The 12,318-nt window shown below is 47.0% G+C and overlaps 1 protein-coding gene across 3 annotated transcripts in view; it reads right to left on the bottom strand.

The window, feature by feature from the left end:
* The window catches only part of TRERF1 (transcriptional regulating factor 1), a 99,511-nt gene extending 91,061 nt beyond the window's left edge, over nucleotides 1-8,450 (bottom strand). For 2 of the 3 annotated variants that reach the window (XM_052680738.1, XM_052681036.1), the window contains exon 1: nucleotides 8,188-8,450. The gene's annotated coding sequence lies outside the window, so the exon portion shown is untranslated. Of the gene's footprint in view, nucleotides 1-7,899; nucleotides 8,020-8,187 lie in introns of those variants that run through there. The other variant, XM_052680806.1, reaches the window with a different exon arrangement.
* Between the last annotated feature and the right edge of the window lie 3,868 nt (nucleotides 8,451-12,318).

Genomic DNA, 12,318 nt, shown 5'->3' with positions numbered 1-12,318 from the left:
CTGGAAAAAAATATATATATCACTTTTCTTCAGGTAAATTTTTCTTCTCATTTTCTGCTTTTATCAAACACACATGAAGGCAGTAGCAATACATTTTTATCTTGATCCATGCAGCTCAGATACCAGTTTACTCAGCTGACAGAATAGAACAAGCCTAAATGATGAAAAAAAAATCAGAGGATTTTTGTCTATCACCTCCACTGAGAAGTCTCTCCTAGTCTTGAAAACACACAGTATCAACGAAAAAAAAGGAGAGAGAAGTTACCTGCCTACACCTCTGCAAACACTCTAGCTTAGAAGAATTACTGGCATCTTAAATGAAGGTATGTCCCTACTGCACTAATAACATTTTGTTTCAACACAGTTATGAATACGAATCTCACTTTTTCATACTTAAATTGTCTGCTAATTCAGCAACCTCCCTCACTCCTCTCTGTAACTGATGCTTTGCCATGCACGCGTACAGAAGCAGGTGTGGACGCTTTGCAGGGCATTCCTGCAGATGAAGACTGCAAGGTAATGAGTGCTTCACTGCCTGCATTCAGAGGCACCTAGTAAAGCAAGTAGCTGACCCCAATAACCCATGCTATCTTGGTGTGACTGGGATGGTGAGGGTTCTTCTGGACAGAGGAGAAAATACCGCTGCTGCTGCTCAAATGCATACAAAAATACTGCATCCTGCCCTGCTTGGAACTCTCCTGCAGAGTTGTGTTGCCAAAGAAAGAACTTCAAACAGCTTAATTCAGTCCTTTTATATCAAGCATCCTTGTTGAGCATCTCACCACTAAAGCATGTCAATCTCTGAGATGGTTTTCTGCCCTATTTTCGCCAGGAACTCATTAGAATATCACTGCAAGTACTTGTTTATTATCATTGCTGTGAAGCTGAATTCACGTTTTTACACTGATCAATAAAAACTAAGTCAACGCACCACACACCCAGCCCACACATGAAGAAAACTCATTTAACAAGGAGATCAAAGTTTTATATCTTCTATTGCTGTAAAGTCACAACCAGCCTGTTGGTTTTGCCAGTTATCTTTGAAGAATGATTGGAAATGAACGAAAATGTAATTCTGGAAGCACATACTGAAATTGGAGATATAAAACAGAGATAGGAGGACACATGCAAATAACCACGTGGGAGACCCTTGCTTGAATTCAAATTGCACAGCAGGCCAACAAGACGGCTGAAGTATCAACGCTCCTGAAATGCCTCCATGTAGGTGAACATTAAATACTTCTTTTGTTCCATCAAAATTCACAGGGTTAGCAACTGGAGTGCTCCCACCCACTCCTTTCAGTACATCAGGGGCATGAGCAGCAACCTAACCACCACACTCAAAACTGAGCTACACGTAACTTAAACTTGTGGTTCAGGGGACTACAACCTCTTGCGTTCAGCAGATACAGCTTTGGTAACTGTGACAGAGTTTATGTTAAGTCCCACAGCAACCCAGGAGCTACTGCAAGTAGCTACTTTCAGCCTCCAGAGAGAGCATAAACTGCGGTGCTCTTGCTACTGATATAAGCACACATTCAACCCAAAGACAACCACCCAGATCCTATGCTCAGGATAAGACATAATGAGAGGCAGCCAAGGGGAAACAACAGGGAAGATATTTAAGGAACTCTGTCTACATCTCAGGGCTTTGGTGGACATTCTTTTTTGGGAAAAGAATGCTCAGTTTAGACACATAAGGTCTTCTAAGTACTAATAGTTGTGGCAGATGTGAATCACGTGAAGAACGGCCAGCATCCCCATTTTATTTAATAGCCCACTGCTGCTGTAAACACTTCAAATCTTAACTTAAACTTGGAAAGAGCTTGTAACTAGGAAATCTGCATGTGAAGAAAATGGTACCATTTACTATTGAGCTGATTTTCCAGTACAAACACGTTCTTCCACCAGTATGTCCTCTCTGTTCCCAGGAGTCCACAGGGCAGCAGCAGAGACACAGCACTCAGGGCACAAGCCCAGCAGGCAAAAGGGCCTCCTGACAAACAGCCCCACTTACCTGTTCCTGCATCATGCATTACTACACTATCCAAAAGAATATTCAATCTCTAGTTTCTGATCAAATTGAGTAGTAATAGCATCTTATCTTATGCCTTCAAACATTCACAAATCTGTAATGCAGTATTTCCAAATCCGCAGGACTTTGAAATTGTTTTCAAAATTAAAGCACATGGAAGTAAAAAAAAAAGAAAAAAGAAAAAGAAATCACAGCATATGAATAATACAGTCCCTTCTTACAGATTAATTATATTCAATTCTGCAGCATAGCATAGGACTATTTCAAACTCATGCAAAGCTACAAGAGCATTCATTTCACCAGAACTCCCTTAAGACCATTATATTGCAAGAGCGCCCATCTGCATTTGTGCCACAGGACAGCAGTGTTTACCCCACTGACTGCTTCAAAACTATGTGCCAGGACTGTACTGGGTGTTCTGTTAAGAAAATGAAAGAAGTTACTATTTAAGTCAAGTGTAAGATTAAGAGAGAGGGGGAAAAAAAAAAAAAGGCTTGTTAATATAGCTGTAATTGGCATAGCCCTCCAAATGTAAATAGTGATCCTTCCAAGGAAAGGCATTTCTAGTTTAGATTTGGCACATGAAACATGACGATACTGGGAAAAATACTGTTCTGCTAATACAACTGGAGATCAGACAAGATTCTTACCCACCCAGAACGGTTGCAAAACCCCTTGATCCTCTAACATGCACTATTTTATAAGCAGTTTTTGGTTTAAATGAGAGAATGTACTAAAGAACATTTCTAAACCCATTAATATCAGTTTTTCTTTTAAATAAAAAAGTCGCATACAGACTTTGCTCCTATCCTCCCCACGCCCCCTAAACACCCATACACTAAAATATATATAAATAAAGGAAATGAAACTTCCCCATCAATGAAAATAGTGTATGTGGGGGAGAGTGCAGAAAAAAGACAAAAATGAGTCTGTAGAACATCTCTGTATGGTCAACTAAGAATCAACTTTTAAGATAGAGAACTTTGGCCATTACCAAATTTTAAATGTAATAGTCACTTCACAGGTTTGGGTAAGACTTATTTGTCACACACTGGTGCAGAAGGAGTCATTTAGGATTTAAAGTTCACTCAAAGAGAAAGTACTTGGTGTAGGCTCTGTAACTCAAATGGACTCTGTTATCCTTGAAGAGACCTTGTGACAAGGTGAACAAAAAATCTCCTACATCTGAAAGCAAAGCAGCAAACAATTCAACATTTAACCTATATGTGCTCTGCTGGAGCAATCCTTCCCCCATGTTTTTGTAGTCTTAACACCATTCTAAGGTTAGCTGGAGCTTTTAGTACCCGAGTCAAAGCTTTCCCTCATTACTGAACAAAGATTTTTGACAAACAACAAAATAACAATAAAATATATATATAAAAAAGAACATCTACAACAATCCTGCTTTGCTATAAATGCAAGTAAGTCTAAATGTGAGAAAAAATAAAAAATAAAAAGGCAAAACAAAACCTTGCAGCACTGCACTTCAAGGACATATCACAATGCAGTCTCTATCAAAATTCTTACAATGAGCACTTGACGAGAAGAGGGAGGGGAAAGGCAGCAACCATTTTCTTGCTGGACTAAAAAGACTTGAGAAATTTTGTGATAAGGCCTAGGATGGCTGCTTTGCAAAGGTTTCAGCAGTGGAATAGGGAAACTTGGCGTTTGGGGCTGTGTACGTGGAAAATAAAGTGACCAGCAGATGGAAAGCTGAAGATCAGAGATTTGGATGAGATTCTAACAAATTTTAAACTGTAAACTGGAGAAAGACAAGCTCCTTCCCCTCAACACCCACGTTCCCCACCCCCCCCTATCTTTTTCCCCCCCAAAAAAAAGAAGAAGAAAAAAAAAAAATCTGCTACCTTTTGCGTTTGCATCATATCAGCACCTTGGGTCTTTCCAGAGCAAATCATCAGTCACTATGAAAACTTAGGTGGGATGTTTGTGTGAGACACGTTACCCTTTGTTACGGAGTTAAGCTGAAACCACAAGACTCATTTCACTCAGAACCTCAAAATATACCCAACCCTACAGAACTCACCCAAAATGTTGCAAGACCCCCACTGTAACATGAAGTCTAATCTCTAAAAAACTCCATTACAGGGCAATGTAGCATCCGTTAAAAATTTGCTGTGAGTCCCCCAAATCACCACCTTCTTGAGGAGAAAGTAACACAGACCGGGTGCTTGCCTTCAGGTTTCAGAGGCAGCAGGCTGTATCACAGAATCAGAGAATCACAGAATGGTTTGCGTTGGAGGGGACTTCAAAGCCCACCCCTTCCCAACCCCAGCAGTGGGCAGGGCTGTCCCTCCCAGCTCAGGCTGCCCGGGGCCCCATCCAACCTGGCCTTGAGTGCCTGCAGGGATGGGGCACCCACAGCTTCTCTGGGCAGACTGTAGCTTGAATGCATTTTCCAGCTTTTCATGCCCATCGATGCTGCCCTTTTCTCAACAGAACTCTCTGAAAGGGAGACTAGAGGAAAGCTGGGAAACAGCACAAGATTTGAGTTGTTCCTTCTGATTGATGGCACCGAGTGCCCATGTTGTAAGGGTGGGCTGCTCCCCACAACTGGGTCTGTACTGGTGGGGTCTAAAGGTCCCAGAGCAGTGGTGCTCCGAGCCATTTGCTTCCAGCAGGCCTATGCCATACAGACACTGCTGAGGACCCTGCAGCAATGCAGACAAACAAGGGACAGAAAATGGACGCCTGCCCACAAGTGGGAGCCATGCACCTCTGCAACCTGTCTGGTTGCAAGAAAAGATTAAAAATAAATAAACAACTAAAACAGATGAAACTTAGGCCACTGTTCTTTGAGCTGTGCTCAGAAACACTCTTTGAAGGAAGAGTGCCTTTCTTAAAATATATTTGAATGTGCTATTTTTGTCTTTATCTTAGAAGGCCTGATTTCCCCTTACAGCCCTGCAATTGATGACAATAATAGGTTTCTCGGAGCCAGTCAAGTCAGAGAAGTTTTATACCTTCATATGTGGCAACCCATACAGAGTTTGCTGCCTTCATTTTTTTAGTGCCAAATGCAGCTCCCCATCCCACCACACTGACAGGCACAGCAATCCAGCTGCTCACTGCCACTGCTGGTGCTGTTCAACTCGCATAAGTATATGAGTGCCTGGAAGCCAAGACCTAGCAGAACTGATGCCTGCGCTTGCAGATGTGGCTATCTCCATTGCAGAGGTGTGGCAGAGGCAAAAGGATCACTCTGATTTTAGAGGCAGAAAAATATGCCATTCTGATCACAGTTCTTCATTGGAAGCTATGCAGCATCAAAAAAGGCTTAAAAGGGGAAACAAATTGTTGCCCCATCCCCAGTTACTTTGCATCTATCAAACACGGGGGGGTTTTTTGTTTGTTTTTTTTTTTTTTTTTTTTTTAAGTATTTCTAAGGAAGCTCAAATGAAACTGCCTTATCTCGCAAGTTGCTATGACACATCATAAAGAGACAGCCTTCCAGCACCAGAATCACACAGTGACACCACAGATCCCAGGGCCACTCTCCCTCAGTTCACCGCTGTCTTTACAGTACTGGGAAAGGGGAGGAAGGCCCTCACCAAGCAACTTTCTTAGAGACGTATATTCCCTGCTTGGTTGGAATAAACCAAAAATTAGAATAATAGTTTAAAACATCCACAGCAGAATATTATCTCACTGCTTTACAAAACCTGTAGTACATTACACGACTGTTTTTTTTAATATACTTTTCTCACACTCATTACCAGATGCTAAATTACAATCCCAGTTTACAAAAGCAAACCTCCCTATATCCCTGGAAACGGACCAAAGAAGCACATGCAATGGAATTCTGAGCTTAAAATCTAGGAAGTCCCTCTTCCTACGCAGCCCTGTTGAGTGCTTCCCAAAAGCAAAGTAACCTGAAAGGACTTGCTCTATGGTCCTAGGCCCAAATCAGGGGCACGTGATCGGTGGAGGCCAGCAACACGAAGTGAGTATCACACGGAGATTTTATTCAGCCTCCAAACGTAATGTGAGTCAGTGTTAGATAGGGAGGTTACTCATGCTATGGTTACTCACAGGACCCTACCTGGCCCCACTGTGCCCAGGGCAGGGCATGCATCAATGGCAGGGCTGCCGAATGCCACCCTTACCACTGTACCTACAGGCTGAGCACACACTCTGTGCCCAGGCTGGCAACCACGGTGAAGCCCATGTGATCATTCAAGTTGAATTACTCATATTTGAGCTATCTAGACATGCTGGTTTGACGCCCTCATAATGCAGCTCAGCCCCTTGCTGGAGTCTCCCAACTTCAGAAACTTGATCTACTTATCAGCTGGAGCAGAAAGGATCATAAAAGCATTTATGTGCAACAAAAGCTTGGAGTGTAGCATGTAGGAGCCTCTCCTTCTTCCAAAGTACGTGAGATCATTAGCTATAGAAGAAAAATGCATGATATGTTTTCTTCATATGAAAAAATTGCTTATCTAAATTCTAACTTAACAGTCCATTTGGCATGACCTTCCTTTATGAATTACAAGGCCACAGGTTAACTTCCACAATATATATGCACAGGTGGAGCATTGATGAAGCAGCACTTGGGATGTTAAAATCAAACCTCAGTTAAGGCTCAGAAAGGCAGATAACAATGAATCACAGATTCATATCCTGAGTTGGAAGGGATCCACAAGGATCACCGAGTCCAAATCCTGGCTTCACACAGCAACACCCAAAAATCAGACCATGTTTGAGAACATACCAGCAACATCATGCCACATCCCCACAGCAGGTGGCAAAGTGAAATGGGCATTTCTAGGGAAACACTGTCTTATGAGAAACGTAGTGGTGACAGCACATCCTCCAGTCAAGGAAGGAGGCAGTCCCAGCAAGGTGCCCGCAGGCCAGCTGGGATGCAGGGCAGCAGGAGCAGCGGGGCAAGGCCCAAACTGGCCTGGAGGGCTCTCTGCAGCACATACAGCAGAATCACAACTGTCAGAGATATAAAACTTCACCCTTGTGATTACCTGCCTAACACGCAATTAAGTGCTTTGCAGCCTTTTCCATAAGTAGTTCAGCTGTGGATCACTGTATCCATTTCACTGCTATTACATTAGTCTGTTAAAACCTATGAACATCACTGGTGTTGGTCATGGTCGGCACGGCTGTGCCGGGACTCGACAAGAGGTTGGATGCTACTGGGTGAGCTCGTCGGCATCACCAAGTTTCACACCTTGGCTATTACAGCCTGAGCGGCAGGCACGAAACCGATCTAAGAAGCCGGCAGAGGATGAGTAGGCATTATCCACTTACTGACTGGTGAACTGCCAGTTCATTTCACTTGCAAATCATCCCTCCGGTACTTAAGCATCTCGCTGGCAGCTTTTGGTCATTACCCCGTACTGTGACAGCACACAAAACCCAGCCGTCCCGCACTCCAGCAGTTTCCCGTTCTAGGGGGAGAGCAGAAATCATTCCCCACTACTGCAAGCCACCTCCGCACCGCGGCCAGTCGGACGCCGCCACCTCGCGCGGGGACACGCGCGAGTCCCCTCGGCGGCGCGGGGGACACGTACACCCCGCCCGGCCCCGCACGTTGACAACTTCCTCGCGGCCGCCCCGCGCCTCCCTCCCTCCCTTCCTCCCGCCGCTCCGCGCGGCTCTACCGCCGGCCCCGCCCGGAGCAGCCCGCCGCAGCGGGCAGGTAGGGGCCGGGCAGCCCCCGCCGCGGCCCCGCGGGGAGGAGGAGGATGAGGCGGCTGCGGGCAGGGCCTCGGCGCTGCGGACTGAAAGTGAGCTGCAAACTTTTTTTTTTTTTTTTTTTTTTTTTTTTTCAATTTTGCAAGCGAAGCCCCAGCTCATGCAAAAATGAAACTTGCGAAGCGCTGCCCTACCTGGCGCCAAGTCTGCAACAAGTGCACGGGGGCCGGCACGAGGGGCTCTGATTTTTCTCTCTTTTGGGCGCCCCGCGAGCGACCGCACAGTTAATTGATCACCGCGCCGCCGGGGCCGGGTCCTACTTTACTTACGGCGCAGCCCGTAAACAAATATCGCTCCGCCAGGAAACGCAACTCCCCCGGCCCGCACGGCCCGGCTCCGCCGCCAGCACCCGCCCCGGCCCTCGCCCGCCCGGCACATGGCGGGTCCGCGCCCCGCGGGGAGGCTGCGGAGCGGTCGCTTACCTCCGGCACGGCCTCCCGCGGCGGCTCCGGCCGCGCCGCCCTTCCCTCGCCCGTGATGCACGAAATCCCGCTGTCAGCAAATCGCTGTCAAATTATTTTCTCGCAAAAGAGCGAGGAGAGGAGGAAAAAAAAAAAAAAAAAAAAAGCAGAAGCAGAAGGGGGAGGAGGCAGCTGGAGGCGACGGGATCCCTCCGCCGCGATGGGTCTGGCTCTGGGTAGCGAAGCAGGAAGTAAGGTGTCGGCGGCGCCGCGGCCGCGGCCGCCCGGCCCCGCGGCGGGGCGAGGGCGAGGGGCGCCCGCCGCCCCCGGGGCCCGCTCCGCCCGCTCCGCCGCGCCGCGGCCCCCCCCCCCCGCGGCCCCTCCTCTCGGCGCAGGTGCCGGGGCGACCGGCGGAGAGCTGTCAGCGGCTGCCGGCGGGGCTCGGGCCGGCCGCGGGCTCCCGGCGCCGCATGCCGCAGGGCGGAGGGGCCGGGGCCGGCTCCCGCCCGGCCGGCGGCACCGCCGTCCCTCCCCCGCGGCGCTGAGGGAGGGGAGCCTGGGGACGGCCGAAGGATGGGGTCCCGCCGCCTGGGCTGTAAGGGAGCGGCCGGGCCGCGTCACCCCCCGCCCCGCCGCCGGGGAAGCCGAGACCGAGCGAGGGGGCGGCGGCGGCGGCGCCGGGAGAGGAAAGTTGTGCCGGGCTCTGTCAGAGGGGCTGGTCGGCTCCGGGCGGGCTGAGGGTTGACCGGGAAGTTCACGCTCTCACAGCGAGCCCCGTGGAAAGTTGCCGCTCTGGCCGCTGCTTTTTGCCACTGCTAGTCTTAAGCTGTCCCTTTCTTTCCCCGTTAATTCCGCAGCAGGGTTCTGGTGGCGTTCCTTCCCGGCCCTGCCTCCCCTGAGCTGGGAATATACGTTACATTGCACCAAAACGTTCCCTTGCGGGGAAGGATTTCGCATCTCGAGGACGGAGACGCGATGCGCGCAGCTCCTGCGGCGCTCCGTGAGAGCTCAGGGAGTTACTGTGAGAAACCATGGCTGGAAAGAGAGAAACCGAAACGGGCTGGTGAGGGCCTAGTTCTGCCTTCGGAAGGCAAGGAAGAAGAAAAAAGACAAAACTCTCCCTGGTTATGGCTGCAACAGAAATAGGGCTGTGGCGTGTTAACATCTCTGTTTCAGCCTTACGTTGTAATGGTTACCAGCAGGCTCATTTCGTTTTTATGGTCATCCTGGTTTCCTGGTTGCATGACACTTCCATTCAGCCACTGTTCTTAATAATTTAACCTTTTATGAGATTGTTTTGATTTACAGTGCAGATTAGAGCAGACTGAAAAAGCATGATATCACCCACTGGCTGTTAGCTCCTCTGCGCCCCATGCAAAGGTCTCTGCTGTTTAAGATGTCAGGAGAGAGGTCTCATTTTCCTTCCCCAGCCAGCCAGTCATTTTCTAATTTTATTTTTACTTAAGTGAAAAATCGCATTCAGATATTGTAACTTTGCCGTGCTGAGCTGTGCAGAATCTATGCTGAGTTTTGGATTCAATGGATGGCTTGTTTGCTCGTTGGAGTCCCAAGTCACATAAACTATGTTGAAAATAGAATTAAAACCACAGCTCGACATGTGCCGTGCCTCTGTTTGTTTTTTGTGTCTAGTCTGAAGCCCAGAATAGCCCATATTGCTTGCGATTTCCAAAATGACTTCTGAAAATAAGCTGCGTGATATAACAGTCTGTATAGCTTTCTCACAGCATCTCAACTTGTTCAGCTGATCAACGTGAACAGATCTGCACTGTGTTGGTGAGGTGGTACTTCATTTAACTGAAGCTTGCAGGCTTGAGTTGCTATTCTCAAAGCAAAATCAAACGTATGGTATAATTTAAATTTGAACAAAGGTTCATTATCAAGCCGCCGCCTGACACGCTGCAAGCTCGACCTGCATTGCTCTGCCATAACAAGTACATACATAGAATTTCTGAATGAAGACAAGTCGGTTATTAGCTTTGGACAATGTTTCAAGAAAAATGTGGGGGCTGGCTCTAGCTATACCACATTCTTTGTATTTATCCTGCAATTTTTGAATTGGTCTTCATCAAAAGCACAAAGCCCTAATTGATGTTCTCATTTTTCCCGATCCTTCTTCTAATTCTTGAGGATTTGAAGACCGAGCTTCCCAGTTTCAAATAATAAATCATATTCCTATTTCCAGTATTAAACCTCAGAAGAACTCTACAAACCTGTCACGATTTTGCTTAACAACATTTTGGCCGTGGTAATTGGTAAGTATGTAAGTGCTGGCCAAGCACCCACTGCCAGCCTGCCTCCAGTCTGAGAGGGGGATCTGTTCACCCTTCCCTGCCTGACCCTAGTGAGACCAGACAGCTGGTCCCTCTTCTGGGTAGGTTTCCTACTGGCTCTGTGGTCAGCAGGGACTGGAACTGTGGGATGTGCAGACGGAGCTGGCTGGGAAGACTAGGGCAGTCGCTTGCTGCAGTGAGCTGTCAGGACAACTCGACTGTCTCCCGAAACCTCCCACCACTTACAAACAACAGAGAAGCAGCAAATGTCTTACGGTAACTGTGATCGCTCTGTCAGATTTTTGTCAGAGATTAATGAATTTTAATTTTTACTAAGCAGGGCTGTTTCAGAAATGAAAGGAGTACAGAAGTTGGGAAGCAACAGAGGTCTCTGATCATCCTTCTGGTTAATTCCTCTCTGATACAGGATTGCTGTGTCATTATGTTCCCAAATGCCTTCAGTTTTATTAGTAGGCTTTGCCTTGAATCTGTGGGCTTTCCAAGAAAGGCTGCACTAAAGAAAACGGAATGTGGTTGTGGTAGAAGCAACCAACCCTTGTTCAGCGGCTGGAGCAGTGAAAATACATCCCTTAGGGATCCTTAGGGAATCATATCTATGTGAGTGTTGCTGCTCAGTGGCACAGCAGCCGAATTATTGCTGTCCACCCAGATCCTCAGTTTTGGATGACTGCTTCCAAGCTGAATTTTGAATTGCAGGCATTATCTTAAAAAATAAGCGAATGAATTAGATCTCAATAACCAAGTTGTTTGGACAAAACTAATGGTAGGTTTATTTTGACCTGGATTTTTGGGCCATTTTGCATACTGTTACAGAATTCAATACTAAAAGCAGGTTTGGTCTCAAAATCTGACATCCTACATAATGTGGGCCGTGGTGTTTCTAACTAAGATTAGAAGTTGCTGAATTAATCCCCCTCCCCCTCTCCCCAACCCCCCCCCCCCCCCCAAAAAAAAAAAAAAAAAAAAAAGCCAAGTTGAAGATTTCAAGAAAAGATTGCTTCCTACCAAGAGTTGTTTTGGTGTAATTACCAGTTGTCTCATGGCTAAATGTTTGAGTTTAAGCGTTCATTTTGACTTGTCAGTTTTCCAGCATGACTTTGCTGGTTTTTTTCTTCAAAATCAGGTTGGAATTGTCTGAATGGAGTTAATCAGCCATTTACCTCTATCTTTTTCCTGTTATAAATGAGAAGTACCAGGGCTCCACAGAATTGACACTAATAGGGTAAGAACACTTTAAAACACTGAATGTATATTTTCTGTGATCACATTCACTGTGCATCCAAAGGGAATTAGGTATAGAATCCCATATACTTGAATGCAGGGAAAGCAAATGATGGTCGGCAATGGTTTTTCTCAGAGATCAGCAAGTGTAATGCTTGCAGCCCCTCTTCTTCCTCTGTCTTCCTTGCTGAAGTGGGTGCTGAAATGCAATCTTCCTTATTGCTGCTTCACTCCGTGGGAAGCCAAGGGCGTTGAGAGCTTTCAGAGAACAGTTTTGGCTCTTTGTTACCACTTCTTATGGTTTCCATTGCAAGTTGGGAAAAAGTGGTCTTTTAGAGCTCACAGAAGCCCTTTCTGGTGGGTGGGCCATCTGGAATCACACAATATTGCCACAAACGAGGTCCTGCTGTCCCATGGACAAGTTAGTTCCAAGTTGCGTGGCTTTGCCACTGTCTGGCACCACTGTCACTACTCCTTGCTCCCCCTGGTGTGCCTCATCAACGCCCAGTGCTGGCAAGAGGTCCATGTGATTTTTTCTGAATTGCCTGGCTGAATCAGCCGAACAAGCAGCAAGCGCCCAAAAGTGGGATTTGCAGCAGCACTGGATTAAATTGCCTTT

Source organism: Tympanuchus pallidicinctus, unplaced genomic scaffold, assembly GCF_026119805.1.
Source record: "Tympanuchus pallidicinctus isolate F22 unplaced genomic scaffold, pur_lepc_1.0 scaffold1, whole genome shotgun sequence".
Classification (NCBI taxonomy): Eukaryota; Metazoa; Chordata; class Aves; order Galliformes; family Phasianidae; genus Tympanuchus; species Tympanuchus pallidicinctus.
The sequence above is the reverse complement of the archived record's forward strand: the minus strand, read 5'-3'. Positions and strand labels throughout refer to the sequence as shown.